Genomic DNA, 25,704 nt, shown 5'->3' on the forward strand with positions numbered 1-25,704 from the left:
AATCATTTGATTCATCAGCTGGAAAACTAGAGGTGTGAGGAGTTTGTCTCTCTAAAGAGATTTTCAGCTTTGGTGTCATAATATTTTTATGATATGATTTTCCTGCCACTGAATTCTGCAGAAGAAAATCACACACCTATGCTGACCAGTCATGACCACTAATCAAGAGGACTCCTTTATACCTTGCCATGTCTTCTGAAACTTCCAACTTCTCTCCATACTCTCACCTCCCAGCTTTACTCTCAGCCAAAGAATTTACCTCATCCTTTATCTGGAACTACACTGTCCAATATGGTAGCCACTAGCCAATTGTGGCTATTTAAATTTAAATTGACTTAAATTAAAAGTTCAATTCCTCAGTTGTACCAGCCACATTATATGTACTATGGAGCTACATATGTCCAGTGGCTACCATATTCAAATAACTCACAGAAAGGCAGGAAGAAGAAAACAGAAATGGAAAACAGAAAATGAAATACAAAAGAGCAGATTAAAACCATATTATATAACCACAGTTACATTAAATATAAATGGTCTAAATACACAGAATTAAAAGGCAGAAAGTGGCAGACCAGATTAAAAACATGACCCAGCTATATGCTGTCTGCAAGAAACTCATTTCAAATATAATGATATAAGCAGGCTGAAAGTAAAAGGATATAAAACATATGTCATGTAAACATCAATCAAAGAAAAGCAGAGGTGGTTATTTTAATATCAGATAAAGTAGACTTCAGAGCAAAGAAAACTAGCAGAGACAGAAAGGTACATTATAACAATAAAGAGTCAATCCACCAAGAAGAGATAGCAATCTTGTGTATACACCAAACAACACAATGTGCAAATATGTGAGGCAATATATGAGGAAAACTGGTAAAACTAGAAGGGGAAATAGACAAATTCGCCATTATACTTAGAGACTTCAATATCCGCTCTCAACAACTGATAGAAAAATAGACAAAAGCAAGCAAGGATAGGAGTCTTCAACACTCTCAGCCAACAGGATCTACTCATCATTTATAGAACATTCCACCCAACAATAACAGCATATGTATTCTTTTTACATGCCCATGGAACACATACCAAGATAGATTATATCTTGGTCCTTAAAAAAATTTCAACACATTTTAAAAAATTGAAATCATACAAAATGTACTCTCCAACCAAAATGAGGTCAAACTACAAATCAACAACAGCAAGATAATAGGAAAATCTCCAAAGACTTAGAAACTACACAAGATAATTTTAAATAATCCTTGAGTCAAAGAGAAAGTATCAAGGGAAATAAAAAATACACTGAACAGAATGAAAATACATTAATATTTAAAAAAAGAAAATATATTAATATTTAGGGGACAGTTAAGAGCAGATATCAATGAAATAGAAAAGGAAAAAATTAGAGAAAATTAGTGAAACAAAGAGTTGATTATTTGAAAAAATCAATAAAATTGACAAACTTCTAGCAAAACTGACAAAGAAAAGAGAGAAGATACAAATTTCTAATATCGGGAATGAAACAGAGAATATCTCTACAAACCCTGTTGACAACAAAAGGATAATAAGGGAATACTATGATCAACTCTATACACATAAATTTGACAAGTTAAATAAAATGTAATAAGCCCTCAAATAATACACTACTCACCCAATATGGATAATTTGAATAGGACTATTAAGGAAATTGAACTCCTAATTTTAAAACTCCCCAAGTAACTTCACTAGAGAATTCGAGTAAATGTTTAAAGAAGATTTAACACCAATTCTACACAATTTCTTTCCAGAAAATATGAGTAAGAGAAACTTCTGAATTAATTTTACAGAGTATTACCCTGATATCAAAATTAAACAAAGACAGTACAAAACAACAACAAAAAAAAACCCAAAAAGCTACAGGCCAACATCCCTCATGAATATAAACATAAAAACCCTTAACAAACCATTAGCAAATGGAATTCAGCAATATATAAAAAGAATGATTCACATGACTAAGTGGAGTTTATTCCGGGCATGCAAGGCTGGTTCAATATTCAAAAACCAATTAATGTAATCTACTATGTTAACAGGTTAGAGAAGAAAAAAATCACATGATCATATCAATGGATACAGAAAAATAATTGGACAAAATTCAACACCTATTCATGATAAAAACTTAAAAAAAAAGTATTAGAGGAGACCTTCCTCAACTTGATAAAGAACAGCCACTAAGAACCCACAGGTAACATTATATCTAGTGGAGAAAGACTGAATGCTTTTTTTTCTAAGATCAGGAACAAGAGAAGGATGTCCACTCTCATTACTCTTATTCAACACAGAGCTAGAGATTTTAACCAGTGCAAAAAGTCAAAAAACATGGATAAAAGGCATAGAGATCAGAAAGGAAAAGGTAAAACTGTCCCTATTTGAAGATGACATGATTGTTTACATAGAAAATCCCAAGAAATCTACAAAAAAATTCCTAGAACAAATAAGTGAGTTCAGCACAGGATGTAAACTACAAACATCAATTGTATTTCTTTATACTAGCAATGAACACATGGACACCAATATTAGAAGTACAATGCCATTTATAATGATTTCCCCAAAAAGAAATACTTAGGTGTCAATCTTTTTTTTTTAAGATTTTATTTATTTATTTGTCAGAGAGAGAGAGAGAGAAAGAGCGCACAAGCAGGGGGAGCAGCATGCAGAGGGAGAAGCAAGTTCCCTGCTGAGCTAGGACCCCAATGTGGGACTCGATCCCAGGACCCTGGGATCATGACCTGAGCTGAAGGCAGACGCTTAACAACTGAGCCACCCAGGCATCCCATTTACGTGTCAGTCTAAGAAAATATGTATAAGATTTATATGTATAAAACACTGATGAAATAAATCAAAGAAGATCTAAGCAAATGGAGGGACATATCAGGCTGATGAGTTAAAAGATTCAACATAGTAAAGACATCAATTCTCCCCAAACTGATATACAGGTTTAAAACGATTCCTGTCAAAATCACAACAAGATGTTTTCTAGATATAAATAAGATTATTCTAAAATTTATATGAAGAGGTAGTTTGATAAGCAGTTACCCTGTGACAAACACTGTGCCAAATAGTCTATAAATGCATGCGGTTAAGGTCTCCCCTTGGTTTTTGTTTTTTGCTTTTTTTAAGAATTTATTTATTTATTTATTTGAGAGAAAGAGAGAGTGCAGGTGAGAGAGCACAAGCAGGGGAAGTGGCAGAGGGAGAGGGAGAAACGGACTCCCCGCTGAGCAGGGAGTTGGACCCTGATTTGTTACTTACTATTATTATTAATAAATCAAAAATAACAAAATGGAACAATTAAAGGCACTGGTGATATCTAAATTTAAGGGCACTCACATCCAGCATTTATACACACACACATACGCAACACATACATTATTTTCACTATAAGTACTTTTCCCCTTTACCATCATCTCTCACAAGTAAATGCTCTTAGTATATGAAAACAAGTACTGGTTTACTTGGCTCATGCAAAAGAATAAACATAAAATGAGGAAATGAGGAAAAACAGAAGAATGTGAATTCTACTCACTTCAGTGAGTACTAATTAAATGCTGGGGCGCCTGGCTGGCTCCGTCGGAAGAGCATGCGACTCTTGATCTCAGGATCATGAATTTGAGTCCCGTGTTGGATGTAGAGATCACTAAAAACAAATATAGATAAACTTTAAAAAAAATTTTTTAAATATTAATTGAATGCCTAATAGTATTTAGTATTAAACAATATTCTAAGGACACAGAGTTGAAGAAAACACAATCCCTGCTGCTAGACTTAACAGCCTAGCAAAGAAGACAGGCCCATGAAAAATAATTTCTACCATATGTGATAGAGGAACACTGAGGTCCCTCCCCCAGTCTGGGATGTCAGGGAGGACACCTGAGCTGGGGCAGCAGGCAGGGGATGAGACAAGCAAAGGAGAAGTGGTATGAAGTAACAAGGTACACCAGGCAACCCCAAGCCCCCTACTTCTAGAAGTCACTAGACATTAGCAAAAGGTCTGGAGAGAAGAAACTACAGAGGTGAGCAGAAAACAGGACAAAGAAGGCTTTGTTTACCATGCTGAAAGCCGGGACTTTACCTTCTTGACTAGGAGGAGCCACTGGAGTTTTTAACCTAGAGAGCAACATGGTTAGAGTTGTGCTTTAGGTGGATTTCTTGGTGACAGTGGAGATGTCACCAAGAGGGGCAAGAACGAAGGTAGTGATACAGGTGTATGTGGGGTAGGGGCAGGGAGACAGGAAGTATAATAGTCCCGGAGATAATAAAGGTAAGAAATCAGGCAGTAGCCATCAAAAATATGCAAAGGATAGAGCTGGTAAGACTGTGTGCTTGCTTGAATGTGCGGGTATGGAGGCAGAAACGAAGAAAAGGTTGTGGCCCGTAGTGTCTCCTACTAGTGTCCTAGTGTCTCCTAAGAGTGTCTCTGTCTTGGATAACCAGGAGGTGAGGTGGGGGTAGAGGCCTGGTGAGAGAGCACTTGCATTCGGAGGAGTACATCAGGGCAATGGAGGTGAGCCATTCAGGTGCGCCTGGAGTGCGAAGGCCAACAAGTGAACCCCTCAGAGGTGTCTTCCTATTAGAACAGTTGGTGAGTGACAGCTAAGTCGCATTTACACAAGAAATATTCAAACACTAGCACCCAAATGGACATTGATGTAGATACCAAGAAGGCCCAAATCGTCATGCTGGCCCCAGAATGCTATCATTCTGTCACTAAAACACATCGGCATTCAAGAGACCAGCAAAATGACAGCAATGGCGGTTCAGACTTGAAATGGCTTAAGGCAGAATAAGGACTCTAGCTTGGGGAGTTGCTGTGCTCTGGCCTCACATCTGCTTTTCACAGGACCAAGAGCACTTACACACAGGCCACTGCCCTCCTTTCTCGTCTGAATAAGGAACAAGGAAATGCCAACTACACGATGTGACCGGATGCCAGGAGAAAAGCCTCAGTCACTTGTGTAAAATAAGCACCGCCCAACTCTGCCGGGTCCACATGGCGTCCAAGCCCTTGTGACTCTCTGCCCCCTCATTTCTCCCTCCCCTCATCCCCCATCGTCCTACATCTCCCCTCCAGCCTGGGCTCCATTCCTCACATCCCAGCTCTGTAAATAATCCGGTTGTTTATTGTGGTTTTGAGGATTATAGAGGTAAAAGGCCCTTTAAAAAAAAAAAGAAATGTGTTCCTCTTTTTGCAGGTGCCCCTTACCTATCAAATAACTTTCATTCGCCCCCATGTTCCAAGCACCTATGTGCTTTCCCTCTGCTGTTTGCAGTCTTAGTCACAGCCCCATGGAAGGATTAAGTACAAATGTCACTCTGCCATTTCCTTCAACAGATTATGCAAGTAGAAGTAGGATTGTGTAAATGCATATTAGCTCTTCCCTCCAGTGCTAATCCAGCAAACCATGTTTGAGATCTTTTTTTTTTTTTTTCCCTTCCTTGCAGAAGGATAGAATGAACAAGCAAAGAGTCATACCTTTCTTCCCCTTGGCAGACAGGGATATTGAACTGAGAAGACTGTCAGACTGCCAGTCCAGGTATGGAATGTGTCCAATAACCTAGGGACTGAAATTCAAGATGGCCACTAACTGTTCTGGTGGGGTTTACCGGAAATGATTTCTTTATGAAGAAAATTCTGTAAGGGACCCCATTCAGTGCAGTCGTGACAGTAAGACCTCCCATGCACAAGAGATGCGGTGGAAAGAACACTTTTACCAGAGAGTAAAACTGTAATTGGTGAACAGGACAGACAGGTTGCATCATTCTCTATGGTAGCCCAGCAGAGCTCGTCTCAATTTTGTTAGTCTCCTCACTTCAGGAAACTCAGAGCTCACTTCTCCTTCAGAATGACGTGGACCAGAGACTTCTAAGTATGGTCTGGGAATCCATGCTGGTTAGCCATGAGTGTAGAACTTGGAAGTAAGCCCTTAGAAACGATATTAGCAGTCAGAAAAGGTAATGTTATATCTAATCATTTAAAAAGTTAGGCTTGTCTTTTTTTTAAATCATTTTTCTAATAATTCATTTTTACTTTATTTTTTTAAAAGTATATATTGGCTGAGAATTAGAGCATATTTTTAAAAAAGTCTGGATTCCCACAGATTTTTTTGAGAAGCACTGGCACAGATAATGGAGCACTATACATAATTCAGGTGTCTTGGGCTGTTGCTTTGCTCTTTCATCAACTATCTGTATGGGCAACTCACTTCGTTGCAAAGCGTACAAGTTCCACATCTATAATAAAGGAGTGGAGCTCACTGGACTTTAACCATACCGCCATACTTTAACAGCATCACTCTTTACCCAAACTAAAACCTACAGACTGTTCTTTGGCTTTTTTTCCCCCATTAAACTTATCCAGCTGGACAAACTCATGTGGATTCTGTCCCTGAAATGCACCTCACATCTCCTTGCCCTGTCTTCTGCCATATTTTAGGTCTCTTCCTAATTGAGCTCCCTGTCTCCAGACTTGGCTCCCGCCATATTGCTGTTAGAGAGAACTTTCTAAAATGAAGATTTCAAGGGGGTGCTTGGGTGGCAGAGCCAGTTAAGCATCTGACTCTTGGTTTCAGCTCAGGTCCTGATCCCAGGGTCGTGGGATGAAGCCCCACATTGGGCTCCGTGCTCAGCGGGGAGTCTGCTTAGAGTTTCTTTCTCCCTCTCCCTCTACCCCTTCCCCCAGTGCATGCACTCCCTCTCTCAAATAAATAAATCTTTTTTAAATCTTTTTTTAAAGATTTTATTTATTTATTTGACAGAGAGAGACACAGTGAGAGAGGAAACACAAGCAGGGAAGAGTGGGAGAGGGAGAAGCAGGCTTCCTGCAGAGCAGGGAGCCCGATGCGGAGCTGGATCCCAGGACCCTGGGTTCATGACCTGAGCCGAAGGACACACTTAACGACTGAGCCACCGAGGCACCCCAATAAATAAATTTTTTAAAAAATAATTTAAAAAAAATAAAATGAAGATGGCATTCCTCTGCTTACACAAGAGTGCCTTGTTGCCTTGTCCAACACATTCCAAACTCTCCTGACCCTCCAAAACCCTGGGTAACTGGGTTTATCCTACCTTCCTGGCCTCATCTTTAGCCACCTTCCCCAAATCACCCTAAGTTCTAATCACTCTGGGCTCCATGCAGCTCCTCAGACACACAACGAACCCTTGTTACACCTCCACACCTTGGTTCGCACTGCTGCCTTTGTCCTGAAATGCCTCTTCTTCCATGTCTCCCTGGCTCTTCCATTTTTCAAAGCTCAGCTCATGCTGCTCTCTGTATTTTCTCCAGCATCCCTCTTCTCCCAGACTTAATTACCCCTTTATCTATGATTTCCTCTTGCTTTATACTCATATTTATATCGATATTTTATATAGTTGTTTACCTGTTTTGTCTCTGCTTTCCCTTTCAACACCAAGATACTTTGTGAATCTTAATCATCTCAGCAACTAGTACAGTACCCCACATCTAGAAGACACTCCATTGTTTATATCAATAGTATGAGTTGAGACCCTCTTTCATTTATTCTTTCATTTGTTCATTGGAGACCACCATGTCTAGTCAAGTTCTCACCGTGACTATGATAGACAAGGTCACAGCCATCATGGAGGTTACAGTACAGTGTAGGAGACACAAAACAAACAAATGGGGTGATAAACAAAAGTAAATAAACAAACAAGATAATTACACATTGAGATCACTGCTATGAAGGAGCTAAGCTGATGAGATAGAGCCCGCGGGGGGGAGTCACTCTTTGCAGGAAGATCAGGAGCATTCTCTCAGAGAAGATGACACTTGAGCTGAGATCAGAAAGTTGAGAAAAGCAGCAGCAGAAGAGGAAGAGGGACTGGCTTGTTTAAGGAACTGAAATAAGGCCAACGTGGCTGGGGCATAGTGAGCAGGGTTGAGTGGTATGAAATGAAGTTGGAAAAAGACCCCAGTATGAAGGACCTCACTGGGGTGCAGTAAGGAGTTTAGATTTTACTCTGAGCTAGAAGTCTTTGAAGTGTTTTATGCAGGGGAGTTGGCTTGGTCAGAATAAAATTTTAAGGCATTCACTCTGGTCCCTGCTGAGAGTGGATTAAAGAGCAGGAGATCAGGAGACAGATGAAGGAGTTATTCCAGGATTCTAGGCCAGAGGTGATGATTGCTCAGACTTGGGGTAGGAGAGCAAAGGCGGGGATGGAGACAAGTAGGCATGGCAGAGATGTCATTTGGAGGTCAAGTTAAAAGGCCTTGGTGATAGACTGAATGTGTGTGAAGTCAGGGGGAGGTAATCAAGGATGACCCTGATGTCTTGGCTTGAGCACCAAGGTAGCAATTGGTGGTATTGATTGAATTGATGAAGGTTTGGTAAGGAAAGAGTCAGGATTGGGTTCTGTGTGGTGGGCTGGGGGAGAGACTCGGAATCGAGAGCTCTGTTTTGGCTGGAAATTTTTGTTAGATATCTAAGAGAAGCAATAAATGATAGAAAAGGAAACTGAGGCTGAAAAGCAGGTATTGGGTATCAAGCCTTAGAACTGCTTGAGCCCATCTGCTCATAGGCACTGAGCTAAGCAGCCTCTTCTCCAGAGATGGGAACTAGCAATTATTTCTTTCAGGTATAATTGGAAAATAAGTACAAAAGATTTGGAAAGAGAAAGGTAAAAGAGATGGAAAAGAAAAACAGTTTTTTGTGTGTGTGTGTCATTTTTTTCCCCCTCCAGCACAATCTTAAGAAAAAGAAAGAAGAGAGAAACAGAATAACCTCTGTCCTGGGGTCTAGTTAAGAACATGCACTCTGGGGTAGCTTGTGTTCAGAGACTATCTCTACCAGTTATCCCTGTGTGACCTTGAAAAGGTTCCCTCAAATCTCTGCACCTCTGTTTCTGATCTATAAAATATTTTAAATAGAACCTACCACCAAGTGTTATCATGAAGATTTAGCAAGTTAATGTGTGTGATGATTGCTTCCAATACTGCCTGACACACAGCAAGAGCTTAGAGTGTGAGCTCTAATCTGAGTTTCTGCAAAGGGTGGTGCCCTGGCAATGCTGAACAATTTCCAGTTAGCCAAACGAGCCAAGCTTTCTTGCCACTGGGTCTTTTCCTAGTTCTGCTGTAAGGAGACATAGGTGGCCCTAGAAACCACCATGCTATGTAAAATTGTGTAATAAAAACCACAGGGTTTATGGGAAAATGGGGTTTAGTGGCACAACACTCAAAAACATCTTCAGCGACACATTTAAAATATATAGGAATCAAAATTTAAAATGTTTGTGCCTCAGAGGCCACTATCAAGAGAGTGAAAAGACAACCCACAGAACTGGAGAAATTATTTGCAAATCATGTATCCCATAAGGGTCCAGTACCCAGAATATGTATATAGAACATTTATAACTCATTAACAAAAAGGCATACTATCCAATATAAAAATAAGCAAAGGACTCAAGCAGACATTTCTTCAAAGAAGATATACAAGTGGCCAACAGGCATACTAAAAGATGTTGACCCTCATTTGTCATTAGGGAAATGCAAATCAAAGTTACAATGGAATACCACTTCACCGTACTAGGATGGCCATAATTAAAGAAAGAAAGAAAGAAAGAAAGAAAGAAAGAAAGAAAGAAAGAAAGAAAGAAAGAAAGAAAGAAAGAAAGAAAGAGGCGCCTGGGTGGCTCAGCTGGTTAAGCGACTGCCTTCTGCTCAGGTCATGATCCTGGAGTCCTGGGATGGAGTCCCGCATCGGGGGTCCCTGCTCGGCAGGGAGTCTGCTTCTCCCTCTGACCTTCCCCCCTGTCATGCTCTCTCTCTCTATCTCATTCTCTCTCAAATAAATAAATAAAATATTTTAAAAAAATAAAAGAAAGAAAGAGAGAAAGAAAGAAAAGAAAGAGGGAAAATACCAGATATTGATGAGGCTAGGGAGAAATTGGAACCTCCATAAATTGCTGCCAGGAGTGTAAAATGGTGCAATCACTACACAAAACAATTTGGTGGCTCCTCAGTAAGTTAAGCAGAGACTTGCCATATGACCCATAAATTCCATCTAAAGGTATATATCCAAAAGAAGTGAAAACAAAAACTTGTGTGTGAATATTTATAGCATCTCTAGTCACAGTAGCCAAAAGGTGGAAATAACACAAATGTCCATCACCTGATAAGTAGATAAACAAAATGGGGTAAATCCATATTGTGGAGTATTATTCAGCCGTAAAAAAGGAATGAAGATGCATGCTACACATGGATGAGCCTTGAGAACATTATACTGAATGAGAGAAGTTGGATACAGAAGTCCACATATGATTCCAATTATAGAAAATCTCCAGGATAGGCAATGGAAGATGAGCTAAATACTGAATTCTTACCACATGTCAAGTACTGTGCCAACACTTTTTACATGTATAAACTGATTTAATCTTTATTAAAACTATATGATGTATAATTATTAACCCCCATTTTATATTGAGACATAAACCTAGGATTTAAATCTAAAGAGTCTAGTTACAGAGCTTGTGTCCATAACTACTATATAACCATGAGTGAAGACATCCAGATTTTAATATTTTTTTAAAAAAACCTTGAGCTGGTTAATCATGTCTGTAGGCTACACTGGCCACACAAGTCACCAGTTTGCAACCACTGCAAGGATTTTCTTCTCTCCCTTCTCAGAGATACTTGTATGCCTCTTTTTGGAGCAAGACAAGCTTGGATCCCACACATCATTTGCTTTGTGTCCTTTTTCTTCATCTGCAAAATAGGTACAACTAGACCTATTTTGCAGGGATGCTATAGCATACAAAATTAAGTATATAAAGCTCTATCTAGCACAATGTCTGGAACCTTGTAGGCAAGAAATAAACAAGAGGATGGACATTTTTTAAGTTTTTTCTTGTGTGTGTCTCCTTCCTATAAGGCTGGCTACAGGTCTTCCTCCCAAGGAAGGAGTGTGTAAAGCTGTATGTGGTAGAGCAGCACAATGCACAGCACCTAACAGGAGCCAGACAAAGAGACGGTTTGCTTTCGTTGCCATTCAATTTAATCTATTTTACACCATTTTCTGGGTTGTTTTTTTTTTCTAGCTAAAAAAATCATATATGCTCATTTTAAAAATGAAAGCAGAAGACAAAAGATAGGGAAAAATTAAAATTATTCTGACTAAGGGCACCTGGGTGGTTCAGTCAGTTAAGCATCTGCCTTCGGCTCAGGTCATGATCTCAGGGTCTGGGGATCAAGCCCCGTGTCAGGCTCCCTGCCCAGTGGGGAGCCTGCTTCTCCCTCTCCTCTGCCTTCCCCCAACCCCCACTTGTGCTCTCTCTCTCCCTCTCACCCTCTGTCTTTCTCAAATGAATAAATAAAATCTTTTTAAAAAATTATTCTGATTATATTTCTCCATCTAGAAATATTATTTCTATATTTTAGTATTATTTTTCCAGACTTTTATGGATATGCGTCCATATAAGTTATTTGGTCTTGTTTTGATTTTTTACAACATGGAATTATTCAAAACATATTTCTCTATGCACTGCTTTCTTCTTTAAAAAAAAGACATACACATGCACCCACATGTTTTTTCATTTGAAGACATACATATTTACACCAAGTTTTTAAGTACTACTTATGTTTTTTTAAAACAAATTCTAAAGATATATCTCCCTTTTTCGTGGCACTAAAGTCCAACTGATTTATATGCTTTTAAATAAATATATATATTTTTCATATCACAAAATCTATGCCAGCTTATTGTAAGAAAATTAGATTTGAATTTCTGTTATTGTTTTACTCTATATCCTTCCAATTATAAAATGAGATCATATTTATTTTTATAACTCATTTTTCACTTAACATTATACCTCTTACAACATTGTTGAATGGCATGATTTTAAATAAAATTTACAACATAATTTCAGTGGTCTATAATATTTTTTCAGCATTCTCTTATAATGAGCACTTAAAATTACTAATTTTTTGCTATTATGATAAAATCTGTGAATACAGTAGTTAATATATAGTAGGTTCTCAATAAACATGGAATGAATGACTGAGCCATACTGTAAGAATTTATTTTTAATCCAGGATTATCTACTCAACCTAAATGAAACTCTCTCTTTCTAACTTAGCTGAAGGCATTAAACACATAAAGAAAATAATATGACTTTGGGAAATCGCCCATACAAAAATCAGAGTAACCATATTTTTAATCTCCTCTTAGGAACTCAACCTGGGATCTAGCAGACAACTTAGTTTCCCTAAGAGTTATAAAACAAGATTTTGTTCCTTAATTTACCTCTAAATGGATCCATAAAGAGATGGTATTTCCCGTGAGATCACACATAACAAGCAGAGGCAAGACACGGATGCTTTCAATTTCGTATGACAAAGTTTCAGAGATATCTATAAATGTGGGCCCAATACGCAAAAATGGATCTATCCGGGGTGCCTGGGTGGCTCAGTTGGTTAAGCGTCTGCCTTCGGCTCAGGTCATGGTCCCAGGGTCCTGGGATCGAGCCCCACATCGGTCTCCCTGCTCAGCAGGGAGCCTGCTTCTGCCTCTGCTCCTCTCCCCGCTTGTGCTTGCTATTTCTCTCTCTCTGACAAATAAATAAAATCTTTAAAAAAAAAAAAAGTTGATCTATCTGCAAAGGGACCAGTCTATCTCTTCAGAAAGACTGAGAACATTTTATACAACTGTGGGAGGTGGTTGGGGACCCATGGTGAGTGAATGAGAGCTATAAAAAGGCCAAGCTGAATTCTAACAACATTTATGTTTATTTGAAAATATATAATTTCGGAAGAAAAATAAAAGAATAACGTATTTTTTGCATAAGTCAATAAAAGCATTGTCTGACTAATTTGTTTCCTTATTTAGGGTTTGTAGACTAAATACTGGTGTTACAAATTTATTTAAGTTTAATTAGTAAGTTTTTCTAAGATAATTGTATTCTTAAAATCTTGAACCAACTTGACTTGGAGGTTTCCATTAATTCCTGGATTAACTCATTTCCATAATTACACGGTGTACATCTAGCATAAGGTAATGGAACAAATCAGTGTTTAGAGTCATCATCATCATCATCATCACCAATCCTTTTATGTCACAACCAGGACAGATTATCTATCATAGCTAAGACACATTCCTACTTACTATAAATATATTAACTCGTTTCATCATTAGAACAAGCCATTAAGGTAGATACTGTTGTCATCCCTATTTCACAGATGAGGAACTGAGGTAGACAAGGTCACCTCACTCAAGTAAAAGGTGAGAGTGAGGTTTGAATTCAGGCAGCATGTCTCCGAAGCCCATGCTCTTATCCAGCATCTAGAAAGACGGCGCTTAGATCCTGGCTCTGGATTTCCACCAGAATGACCTTAAACAAGTCCCTTAACCTCTCTGGGCCTCATTTCCCCATTTGTGAAAAGGGAATGGTAATAAACACCCCACACACTTCTTGTAAGAATAAAATTAAATCATGTGTGTGAAAGCACTTTCACAAGCAGTCTTGAACTAGCCAATTGTTTCTTCTACTGTTTTTATTAACATGTAGGCTAAAAAAAAAAATGAATAAGCTGTTTATGAGAGGGAAAATTGCAAATAAAGAACAAGGGCAATTCTGGTGATATCTAAACTCCCTATTTGATTAAAATACATAATCTCTCTTAGATACTTGGGCTATATCAGACAAGTAACTAGACTATTTTCTCTCTTTGTTCCTTTATTAAAAGAAGGGGCAATTTTAAAGTTCATGCAACACTTTTGGAGACTTTATTCTAGCTGAAATAATGAGTTATTTCAAAGACTTGAAGAAAAAATTCTGGTTAAATCCAGGAGGGTGTGGAAGCAGCCATTTCCCTACTCAGGTGGGGAGACCACCTTGAAGGATTTAAAGACTCAGCCCATGCAAGTTCCTCAGAGAAGTCTAGAAATTTAAGCAAGACTCTGAGCTGGACACTTAGAACTGTTTCATTATATTTCCCCAAATGAAGAATTCCTGAGCATTTCCCACCACTATTTTTCTCCCTGTGGGAGACAATATATTGTTTAAAATAATAACAATAGGGACACCTGGCTGGCTCAGTCAGTAGAACATGCAGCTCTTGGTCTTGGGGTGGTGAGTTTGAGACCCATGTTGGTGTAGAGATTACTTAAAAAATTGTAATAATAATAAAGAAAACAGCTTTGGAATCAGATTTGAATTTAAATCTCAACAGCTTTGTCTTACTAGCTGGTGGATGTTGGTCAAGTTATTTATCTTCCTGGTCTGTTCTCCTACATAAAAGAGAGTAATAATGCCATTTATCTCAGGGGGTGGTTGTTACATGGGTAAATAAATAAATAAATAAATAAATAAATAAATCATGATGATAGTAGCTAGCATGCATTGAATGGTTCTAATGTGCTGAGTGCTGTACTAGATTCTTTTTTTTAATGTGTATTTTGTTAAAGATTTTATTTATTCATTTGACAGAGAGAGAGCGAGAGCGAGAGAACACAAGAGGGGGAGCAGCAGGCAGAGGGAGAAGCAGGCTCCCCGCTGAGCAAGGACCTCAATGTGGGGCTCGATCTCAGGACCCCGGGATCATGAACGAAGGCAGTCACTTAACCAGCTGAGCCAACCAGGCACCCCCATGTGCTGGACTCTTTACTTGTACTTCTAGTTAATACTCACACTGCCCAATGAGAAAAGAGGTACCGGTTCTACTTTATAATCAAATAAACTGAGGCTTAGTGATCTCACACTGCTAACAAGCAAAGGAGCCAAGACCAGTGAAGTAACAATGTAAAGCTTGGCACATAGCTGTAATTTTAAAAAATTTAGCTCAGGGGCATCTGGGTGGCTCAGTCGGTTAAGCATCTGCCTTTGGCTCAGGTCATGATTCTGGCATCCTGGGATCCAGTCCCGCATCGGGCTCCCTGCTCAGCAGGGAGTCTGCTTCTCCCTCTTCGTCTGCTGCTGCTCCCTCTGCTTGTGCATGCGCGTGCTCTCTCTCTGTCAAAGAAATAAATACAATCTTTTAATTAATTAATTAATCAAATTTTTTAAAAAATAAAAATTTAGCTCATTTTCCTAAGCCGCCTAAGAGGAAGTCTTCAGGGAGAGGAGTCTTCACTCTTTCTTTGGTACAAAGTTCGGAAGTCTTACTACCTGTGGGAACGCGCAGTGGCTCCACACAGACCTTTGCCGCTGACCTTGCACCAAGTTAAAACTCATTTTCACCTTGGGATCTTGGATAGAGAAGATGCAGCCAGATGCAAACACTGAAAAACTTTCAAATGGACAGTTATCCCCCAAGCAGCTATATCATGTGAAGTCAAATGGGTACGTCTATTTTCATCTTGGACCTATATGAGTAAAGAAAGGCTGAAAGGATTGAGTACTGAGAAGCCAGGCTACGAGCCTGTTAAAGTCGTGACCAAGAGAGCTTATGTCCCTTGTCTGCTGTTGAATCTATTCTCATTCCTACAAAAAGCCAGAGGCAGGCTGGAGAGGTAGTCACGAATCTTGACTCCATTTACCTCCTACCTGGGTGTCCTTGAACAAGTTGCTTCATTTCTCTGAGGCCCATTTCCTTATCAGTAAAATGGAGATAGGAACAGCTATCTCATCAAGTTGTTAAGAGGATTAAATGAGATCTTTCTGAATCGCCAATCCAATAGAAGGTTGACATCTACTCCTCGAAGGCCCCCAGGGCTCTTCTGTGCCTTCCTGGTAAAATCCAACCCCACTGCCTCCTCAGCAAGTCTCTGCACGCTCCCTCCCTCTCCAGATTCCAGCCATAGAATGCTATTCTCACTTCCCTAGATGCAGTTTTCCCTCTTGTGTCTCCTTAATCATTCATTCACCCAGCAAAAATTTTTGAGCCCCTGTTATGTATGAGGTCCTGGATTAAATGTTGGGAAGCAGCTACGGAACCAGACAGACACAGCCCCTGCTGTCAAAGACCCTGACGTCCTAGTGAGGGCTCAGGGAAGGAAAGTGGCCATTACAATTCTGGATGCTGACCAATGTGAGAGGAAAGACCAAGGTGCTGTTAAGGCTGTGCGGAAAGGGGCAGCTTACTTAGACTTGGAGGGTGGTGGAAAGCTGTCTGAAGAATGAGATTGTATTTAGAGATTGGCTGTAAAGGGATGTGGTGTGTGACCTTGTGCAAATCCCATCTCTCTGCATTTTTTGTTGATGAGGTATACAGCTGGAAGGAGTGCTGTTATTTACCAAATGGAATAGTCTTCATCCATTTGGATATACTCTCCAAAGATTAAGCAAATCTCACTCCAGCATATGCTCCATTCCCCTGCAACCTTCTCAAGAAGGAGCCTTGTTGTTGTCCAGAACCCATGGGGTAAAATATTCCAGCCATGGGCTAACAGAAGAGGGAGGTGCCCTGGGGGATCTTTCCCTGAGAGGAACATAGGACTTTTGTTAAGGGCAGGTGTAGGCTGGTAGGAGTTCTTGAAGAAATCAAAATGAAATGTAAAAATCACCATTGAGCAAACCCCAGTGAAATAATTGATTCAATCAAGGATCATTTGTGGATGCTAAAACCAGTAGGTGAAAAGTTGTTGAGGAATAGGATCCTCAAAAATCCCTTAAAATGGAAAGATCTGATGATCATCACCTCACCCAAATGACCAAACTAGAAGCTTCCCTCCGAAGCATGTGACAGAGTTCTTCTCCCATAATTTGACTTTTCATTCCAAACTTTATTCTAAATCTTCTTTTGCCTGTTTCTTAATATGGGTATCTCTAGAGTTTAGTCTTCTGCCTTTTATTCCTTTTATGCTACGGGTTCTTCCTGGGCAAGTTCAGCCACTCCCAAGATCTTAACCAAAAGCTCTATGCACATAATCTCTGAACCCACATTTCCATCCCTGATCTCTTCCCAAAGCTCTAAATCTATAGTCCAGCCTCCTGCTGTTTTTGCTCACTGCGACTTCCTCAACTGCAACTTTCCTACTACTTAACGCCTCTCTTTTCCTCGTTCTAATCAGGTATACTCCTCATCTTGCATTCCTTAAATTAGCGCATGGCCTCATGATCCATTAGTTATTCAAGCCAAAAATTTGGTTGTCTTTCTTACTCATATTGTCAGCAGAGATTTATTTATTATCTACTAATGGCTAGGTACTGTGTTCATTGTTAGGCAATAGGGGCAAAACCTATTTCAACACCTATTTACATGGGGAAAGAGATACTGATTAAATAACTGCACTGGGGGGTGCCTGGGTGGCTCAGTTGGTTAAGTGTCTGCCTTCGGCTCAGGTCATCGAGTCCTGCGTCGGGCTCCCTGCTCAGCGGGGAATCTGCTTCTCCCTCTGCCTGCCGCTCCCCCTGCTTGTGCTCTCTCTCTCTGTGTCAAATAAATAAATAGAATCTTTAAAAAATAATAATAATAAATAAATAAATAACGGCACTGAGATGCCTGGCTGCCTTAGTTGGAAGAGCCAGTGACTCTTGATTTCAGGGCTCTAAGTTCAAGGCACATGGTGGGGGTAGAGATTCTAAAAATAAATAAATACACTTAAAAAAAGCATTAAAAATGATTGCACAAATATATGCTTAATTATAAACTGAGGGAAAGAAATATGGAGCTCAGAGAATGAAACAGAGCCTATGTCTGGTTGGGGATGGGGAAGAGATGGGACAAGGAGATCAATTTCAGAAAATGCTTCTCTAAGAAAATATTTGAGTTCAGATAAGAAGGATATATTGGAATTAACTAAGTGGGGGAGGGGAGAGGTGGGTGGGTAAAGAGGTGGTCATCTCTAGGAAGAGGGTAAAATACATGCAAAGACCTTGGCTTAGTTCTTTTGCAGAAGTGAGAGAATGATGGTATGGATGAAGCACAGAGAACAAGAGGTAAAGAGTGTAAGGCCAGACCAGAGCCATCACTGGGGCCAAAACTTCCTGAGCACTGAAAACCATATATAGTGTTTTGAACATTATCGTAAAGACAGTAAGAAGGCAGGGCGCCTGGGTGGCTCAGCTGGTTAAGCGTCTGCCTTCGGCTCAGGTCATGATCCCAGTGGGATCGAGCCCCGCATCGGGCTCCCTGCTCCGCGGGAAGCCTGCTTCTCCCTCTGCCTCTGCCTGCCGCTGCCCCTGCTTGTGCTCTCTCTCTCTGTGACAAATAAATAAATTTATTCTTAAACACATATACACACAAATATGGTATGATTTCATTCACAAAATCGTCCAGAATAGGCAGATCTATAGACAGAAAGTGGATTAGTGTTTGCCCAGGTCTGAGGAAATGAGAGCGAGACGGCTGGGACTGTTGACAGTCCCAGGGCTTCTTGCAGGATGATTAAAAAGATCTAAAACTCCTTTGTGGTGATAGTTGCCCAATTCTGTGACTATATTACAAACTATTGAAATGTACACTTTAAATGTATATAAATATTTAAATGTATTACATTTAAATGTAAATGTATAAACACTTTTATGAATGTGAATTGCATGGTATGTGAGTTTTATCTCAATAAAGCTGTTAAAAAAAGAAAAGAAAGAAATGATATCTAAGCCAGACAACAACAGGGTATTTTCCTAATATTTGTTCCTTTTTATTGATTCCAGGGTCCTCTTATTCTGGCATCAAGATAGCTAGGGGCGCCTGGGTGGCTCAGATGGTCAAGCATCTGCCTTCGGCTCAGGTCATGATCCCAGGGTCCTGGGATCGAGTCCCGCATCGGGCTCCCTGCTCCTTGGGAGCCTGCTTCTCCCTCTGCCTCTCTCTCTCTGTCTCTCTTGAACAAATAAATAAAATCTTTAAAAAAAAAGATAGCTAGGAGACTAATTAGGTCACCCCAAGTTTGTTTGGCTGATTAAATATTGCAAATAGAATCAAAACAAAAGGAATTTTTGATGGGTCTTTCAAATCAACTCAAGAATGACTCAGCTAGTGACTGACATATTTATATATCTTAGATCTTGAGAGTGCTGTGGATACCCTGACAAAATTCTGAGTATTCAAATCCAATTCCATCCATCCATCCATCCTCCATTCATTCAACATCTGTTTATTGAGAACCATATGCAGCACTTTATAACCCATGCTTTAAAGAATAGTCATCTTTTTTATTTTATTTTTTTTAAGATTTTAAAAAATCTTTTTGAGAGAGAGAGAGCACGTGCATGCATGAGAAAGAGAGAGAGAGAGAGAATGATCAGGGAGAGGGGGAGGGGGGAGGGAGAAGCAGACGAAGCAGACTCCCCGCTGAGCAGGGAGCCCCACTAGGGGCTCCATCCTAGCACCCCGGGATCATGACCTGAGCCAAAGGCAGACACTTAACTGACTGAGTCACCCAGGCTTTTAAATATTAAATATTAAATTGAGAACCATGATCTGACAATAGGAACAAATATTAGAAATGGAGGCTTTCCCTTCAATCTGCATATACGCTCTCCTAGCGCTTGGTTCAGTTCTGGATAGTAGAAAGGTGGAAGTAGGAAACTGACATTTGTTGAATGTCTATAATTTGTCAAGCACTGCTCTGAGCAATTCAAAAGTGTGATCTCAATTAATCCTTGTAATAACACTTTGAGGTGAGTATTATCATCAGGTGAATAAGCTATTCAAAGAGGTTATATAACTTACCCAAAGTCACACACCCTGTAAGCTAGAGAAGGTATTTGAAACGGGGTCTTCTGATTCTAAAAGCAGTATTTAGCTTTGTTTTTGGCTTGGTGTTGTCTATGCTGCTTCCCAAGAGGATGTTCATGAATCGATTAATTTATTCAACAAAGATTTACATGGCATTACCACATGCCAGGCATTGTGCTGGACCCTTTGGATATAAAGATGAACTCTGTGGAAACAACCACTGGCCTCATAGGGCTCACAGTCTAACTAGGAAAGGAAACCACTTAACAAGGACACCTTCAATCTTCAACAGATTATAAAAACTCAAGTGCCTTTATTGAATTTCACTGTGTTCCAAGAGCTGTGCTATGTGCTTCTGCATTCATTGAGATCTGGTCCCAACTTGCCTTCCCAAATGCATCTCCTGCCACTTCATCCCGAATTCTCCACACCAGACGCACTGGACCTTTCCCCACAATCCCCTAAACCACTGTTCTTTCTTTTCGCTTTCATTCCCCCTCACTTATACATGCGCTCCACCTTCTGCCTTCTCCTACCTCTTAGGAAAAATAGATTTCAACAAAGGTGGGGAGAGCGAAGGACCCTGGTTTCATTCTGCGTCAGCCTCTTTGTACTGTGGCAAGTTATTTCATCTAGCCCAGCTTCAGTGCCCCATCTGTAAACCGAGAGTGATGGCAACCACCTCCCTTGATGTTTGTGAAGGTTAAAGTGACAAGCAAGCCTGGTGCTTGGCACAAAGTAGTTTCAAAAATGATTCTTGAACATGGAGATGAAGACAAGAGACACTATGCATTAATAGAGGAAGACATCCTTGAAAGTCAGGGATGCTTCATGAAGAAGGGAAGACTTAAATTACTCTTTGAAAGATGAGTAGATTCTGAATAGTCACGATTGCAGGAGAGAGGCTGGATGAAGACTTGCTCTTTTTCTGTTTTAAATATTCTTTTACAAGACACACTGTAGAGGAGTGTCAGGAGCTGACTGTAATAAGAAGGTTAAGCCTCTTTTCTTGAGCAGCTAGTGCACTGCCTTCATGAGAATGTGAACATTCTTCCACACTTTTTACTCTCTTGATCCCAAAGTGGCTTAAGCACGTCCCTAGTTATCCCGTTCGGGAACTTAACTTCTGCGCCTGACTGCAGATGCCTCCTCCACAGATGTCCCATGTTTGCTGTAACTCACAGCCGTTCACTGATTCATTTCAACAACTATTTATTGAGGCACATCAAAATCCCAAATTCTTGTTTGAACTGTGACTCAGCGGTGACATCGTTAAAAATTTATTCCAAAGGAATAGTCATCATTGTGCACAAATATCCACCTATAAGAATGTGCATCACAAAGACCAAAAGCTAGACACAATCTTGACAGCAATAAGGGATTAGTTAGTAAATCCCTATAGATTCATGAAGGTAACACTATAGAGTCTAAAGATAATGTAAAGGAATATAGTATACATAAAAAAATACTGTTGTAATTTCACACCAATATATTACCAATGACTGTTTCTGGGGTGCCTCACAAGTGTTTTATTTTTTCTATTCTGTAAGGAACACATATTCCGTATTAAGAAAATCCCGTATTAAGAAAAACCTACATTTTTAGTCTGTGGAGCTTGGTCTGTGGAATGTTACATTAAAGGGAAAAGGCAAAAAATTATAGAAAGAGGCCAAAAGAACATAAATGAAGTGCCATATCTGTTTTTCTGCAATGTTCTTTAATACAAGAAAATGGGGAATTACCTTTTCTTAACTTTCTCATTTTTATCTTAATAAATGCTCAATAAACATTTGTAGTATTTCAGTAGAGAAAACAAGACATTGCACAAATACTATGATACAGTGGCAGAATTGTCATTGGTTTTCATCTGAATTGGAAACTTGCTAATATTGAAGAAATTTCAAAGTCCTTTATATGGCTTTGAAAACCATGTTTCTTCAGACTAGGCAAAGGTAGACTTGAATGAAAAGCAATTTTTTTCTTTCTCACTCTTTTTATCTCTCTTTCTGTTGAAAGATCTCACAGTACTTATTATTTTAACAATTAATAAAAATTTTTAAATAAAATCAAGTAAAAGCTTAAAACAGAATCAAAAGTCATAAAGTAAAAGTTAAAAAATTTCTCTGCTTCTCCTTGCTAGGTCATCCAGTGTCGCTTACCAAAAGTAACTTTATCTTTCATTTAAAAAAAAAAAGATTTTTTTCAAACATGAATGAGATCACACTATCCATACTGCTCTGCAATTTATTATCTTGGCATATTTCTCCATGACATCCAGAGTTTACTCACTTTTTTTTTAGTTTCACGTATACATAATTTTAATGGACTTTTTCATATTCAAGAAAGCAATGTTCTATCCAATTAATTAAACTAACATCAACCGTGTCTTCACAACTGAGAGATTATCATTTTCAACATCTTGGAATATCATTTCTCAGAATATGATCTTGCAATATCATTTCTGATTTCTTTCTATGCCTGCACTTACTAGTCTTAGAAAAACAACTAACATGGATTAAATACTACATACGTACTAAGTGCTTTATATATATTATTTAACACATCAACCCCAAGATATATATATCATCATCCCATTTTAGCAATGAGGAAACCAAAGTTCAGAGAGGGGAGAAACTTGTTCAAAGTTACACAGATGTTATATGGTAGAGCCTGGTTGCAAACCCAGATCAGTGTGACTCTAAAGACCATGTTCTTAACCAGGTACACTGATTCACCACTGAACCAAAACTTATATAAATATTTGCACCTATATTTATGAAAAAAGGACTATATTATGCACATATTTAGTAACCTGGTTTTTTTAGTTGAAAATATATCCTAGACTTGTTTTCATCTCAATAAATTATAATTTCATCATCATATCTAATGACCGACTACCTTGCCCTTCACTATATGGAGGATCATAAAATATTGGAGCTAATTCCCCACTGTTAGGTACAGGATTGATTCCAGTATATCACTATAATGATAAACACTGACACAAATATTTTTACTTGCTGCACATTCTAAAGCATTCTTTCACATAGAAAATACTTGTAGTAGAAGTGCCCTTCTTCCTACTGGATGCAATAACATCTGATAGAGCTTCAAAGAAGGCTGCATTAGAATGAGTGCAAACTTGGGGTGTCTGGGTGGCTCAGCCAGTTAAGCCTCTCGGCGCAGGTTATGATCTTGGGGTCCCGGGATTAAGCCCTGCTTCCGGCTCCATGCTCAGCGGGGAGTCTGTTTCTCCCTCTCCCTCTGCCCCCTCTCATGCTCTCTCTCTCTCTCTCTCTCTCAAATAAATAAATAAAATTTTTAAAAAATTGAATGAATGCAAACTTCCCAAGGATTAATACTTATAACAAGGCAAGAATAATTCCTTTCTGGTCTCATGCTTTACTTGGTTATAACACTTAATTTGCTTATATGGGGGGAGTGGGACTAGGAAACAAACTAACAACAGATTTTAATATAAAGTATAAATCTGCAGTGTCCAGTATGGTAACAACTAGCCACATAAGTCTATTTAAATTTAAATTAAATTAAATTAAATTAAAAATTCAGTTCTTCAGTTTCACTAGCCACATTTCAAGTACTCAGTTGCCACATGGGACTAGTGATAACCAAAATGGATAATACAAATGCAGAATATTTCCATTGTCACAGAAAGTTCCATTTAACAGTGCTGATCTAGAATACTCATAGAATATAGTATGAAATACTGCACCATATTTTAACAGAATTCAGAAGTTCCCTATATACTGCCATGGAAGGATAGGAGTTTTTTGTTTGCTTGCTTTTCACTTTTTATTTAAGTGCTTATTGACTCACAAGGCTAAGAGGTTTTTATAATAATTTTATAAGAATATAGTCATGTGACCCTCTTCCCTCTCGTGCTCTCTATCTCTCATTCTCTCTCTCTCGAATAAAAAAATAAAATCTTAAAAAAAAAAAAAAAAGGGGGCGCCTGGGTGGCTCAGTTGGTTAAGCGACTGCCTTCGGCTCAGGTCATGATCCTGGAGTCCCGGGATCCAGTCCCACATCGGGCTCCCTGCTCAGCAGAGAGTCTGCTTCTCCCTTTGACCCTCTTCCCTCTCGTGCTCTCTCTCTCTCAAATAAAAAAATAAAATCTTTAAAAAAAAAAGAATATAGTCATGTGCAGGGCACCTGGGTAGCTCAGTTGGTTAAGCGTCTGCCTTCGGCTCAGGTCATGATCCTAGAGTCCTGGGATCGAGCCCCACATCGGGCTCTCTGCTCAGTCAGGAGCCTGCTTCTCCCTCAGCTTGTCGCTTCCCCTGCTCGTGCACTGTCTCTCTCTCTCTGTCAAATAAATAAATAAAATCTTAAAAAAAAAAAAAAGATATAGTCATGTGCTTTGAGAATTTGAAAAAATAACTATTTTTTTTAAACTTCACATGAAAATTGAATTTATAGAGTAGTGAAGGGACACAGTGAATAGATAAGTTCACATCACCTTAATTAATTAGGGAAAAGATTTATGAAGGAGCCATCTTCGTGAACTACACACATCTTAGCGTTAGCAAGTAAAGGGATGGCAGGCTGAGAGAAGAGGAAGCTTATCTATGGGACTGGATGGAAAGGTAAAGCCACAGAAGAGGATTTATTTATTTACTTATTTGCTTATTTATTTACTTATCTATCTACTTATTATTTATTTAAAGTAAGCTCTAAGCCCAACATGGGGCTTAGACTCACAGCCTCAAGATCAGGAGTCACATGCTGTATCGACTGAGCCAGCCAGGTCTCCTCCAGGTAAGGATTTCAAGCCCAGGGTACTTTGACATTTGGGGAGCAGTCTGAGAATTAAGTAACATAACGTATAATGAAAGCATTTGGTAAACTATCAAGTATCTAAACTAAAATGACTTTTGTAGGAATCAAGGAGCACAAAGTGTGTGCTCTAAAAACATGTGTGCTTTGAAAATAAAATGCTTGTAAGATAGCATTCTTCTTCTTTACATGAAAATAAATAAAATTACTGACAATGCGATTATATAAATCACAAATCCATATATAGCATTACATATGCATTAAGACTGAATTAATAGGATATTTACTTGTCTCATACATCTAAAGAGTCACTAGTATAAATTATATTCTTATAATTATGTTAAAAAAGAAAAAGAAAAGCAAAAACATGTAGCCAGAAATATCATTCTAGATCATGATGATTTCGTTTTTCTTTTGCATAAGCCTGTGTCTTTCAAATAATCCACAAGCAAATAGCTCCATTCTGTAGATGAGAAATTATAAAAGACCATGTAATCAGCTGACAAAGGAACTGAAAACAAGCCCAGAGGAAATGCATGGCTGTTCTTACAAAGTCACAATGTACTGTTCTGTTTGCCTCCCACTCTCAAAGTGTATATTCCTGACATTTCTTGTCTTATAATTGGACTTTATGAATGAGAGCTGTAGGATGCTGTCTGGTGAATGATCTGAAAAGGATATGCTGAAACCCAGTGGAGGTGCTACAGAAACTGAATGCTAGGTTTTGTGTGGGAACTTAAATAAGAGGCATGAATTAGAAATTCAGAATCCCAAATTTTATTCTATGTAAAATAAGGGCTATTTTCACAGTCTTTAATGGAGACTTTGAGTAGGTTTAGGTGACATAAAATGTGGAAACCAAATGCACAAGCTTGGGCTTCAGAAGCGTTTAGGGTCCTATGGTGTCCCAGAGTTTACCCTTCACAAGGGTTCTGGCAAGAAAAGAGAAGTTCAGTAGTATCCATCCTCTTTAATTTAGCTTCTTCATCCTAACTGCTGAGCAACTGTTAAAAACCATACTTACTAACATTCCTATAACATGTCATTCTCTCTAAGTTGCATTCAATGTCTTATCTCATGTGGCTTAGCTGATGGATAGCACCTGTTAGCCAAGAGTTAGTTCACTGGGTCTCTGGAAATAATCAGTCCTATTTAGTGAGCAAACTTTTCCTGTGTGCCTACTATGTGCCATATGAGAACCAGCCGCTGGATGGGTTTTTGCACGTTCAGATGCAGCCACAACAAGGATTCTCTTTTGTTGGCAAAAGTACTGCGGAAAGAGAAAAGGAAAAAAGCATTTCCGAAGC

General features: G+C 39.0%; 1 long non-coding RNA gene across 1 annotated transcript in view; it reads right to left on the reverse strand.

Moving 5' to 3' along the window:
- Positions 1 to 25,704, reverse strand: part of LOC141373470 (uncharacterized) — a 74,125-nt gene that overhangs the window by 37,149 nt on the left and 11,272 nt on the right. Inside the window, exon 2 of the long non-coding RNA XR_012379526.1 lies at positions 3,557 to 3,667. This is a non-coding gene — a long non-coding RNA (uncharacterized lncRNA). The remainder of the gene's footprint in view (positions 1 to 3,556; positions 3,668 to 25,704) is intronic.

This window comes from Callorhinus ursinus, unplaced genomic scaffold, assembly GCF_003265705.2.
Source record: "Callorhinus ursinus isolate GAN/ISIS: 27379988/994484 unplaced genomic scaffold, GSC_fseal_2.0 scaffold1, whole genome shotgun sequence".
NCBI classification, from domain to species: domain Eukaryota; kingdom Metazoa; phylum Chordata; class Mammalia; order Carnivora; family Otariidae; genus Callorhinus; species Callorhinus ursinus.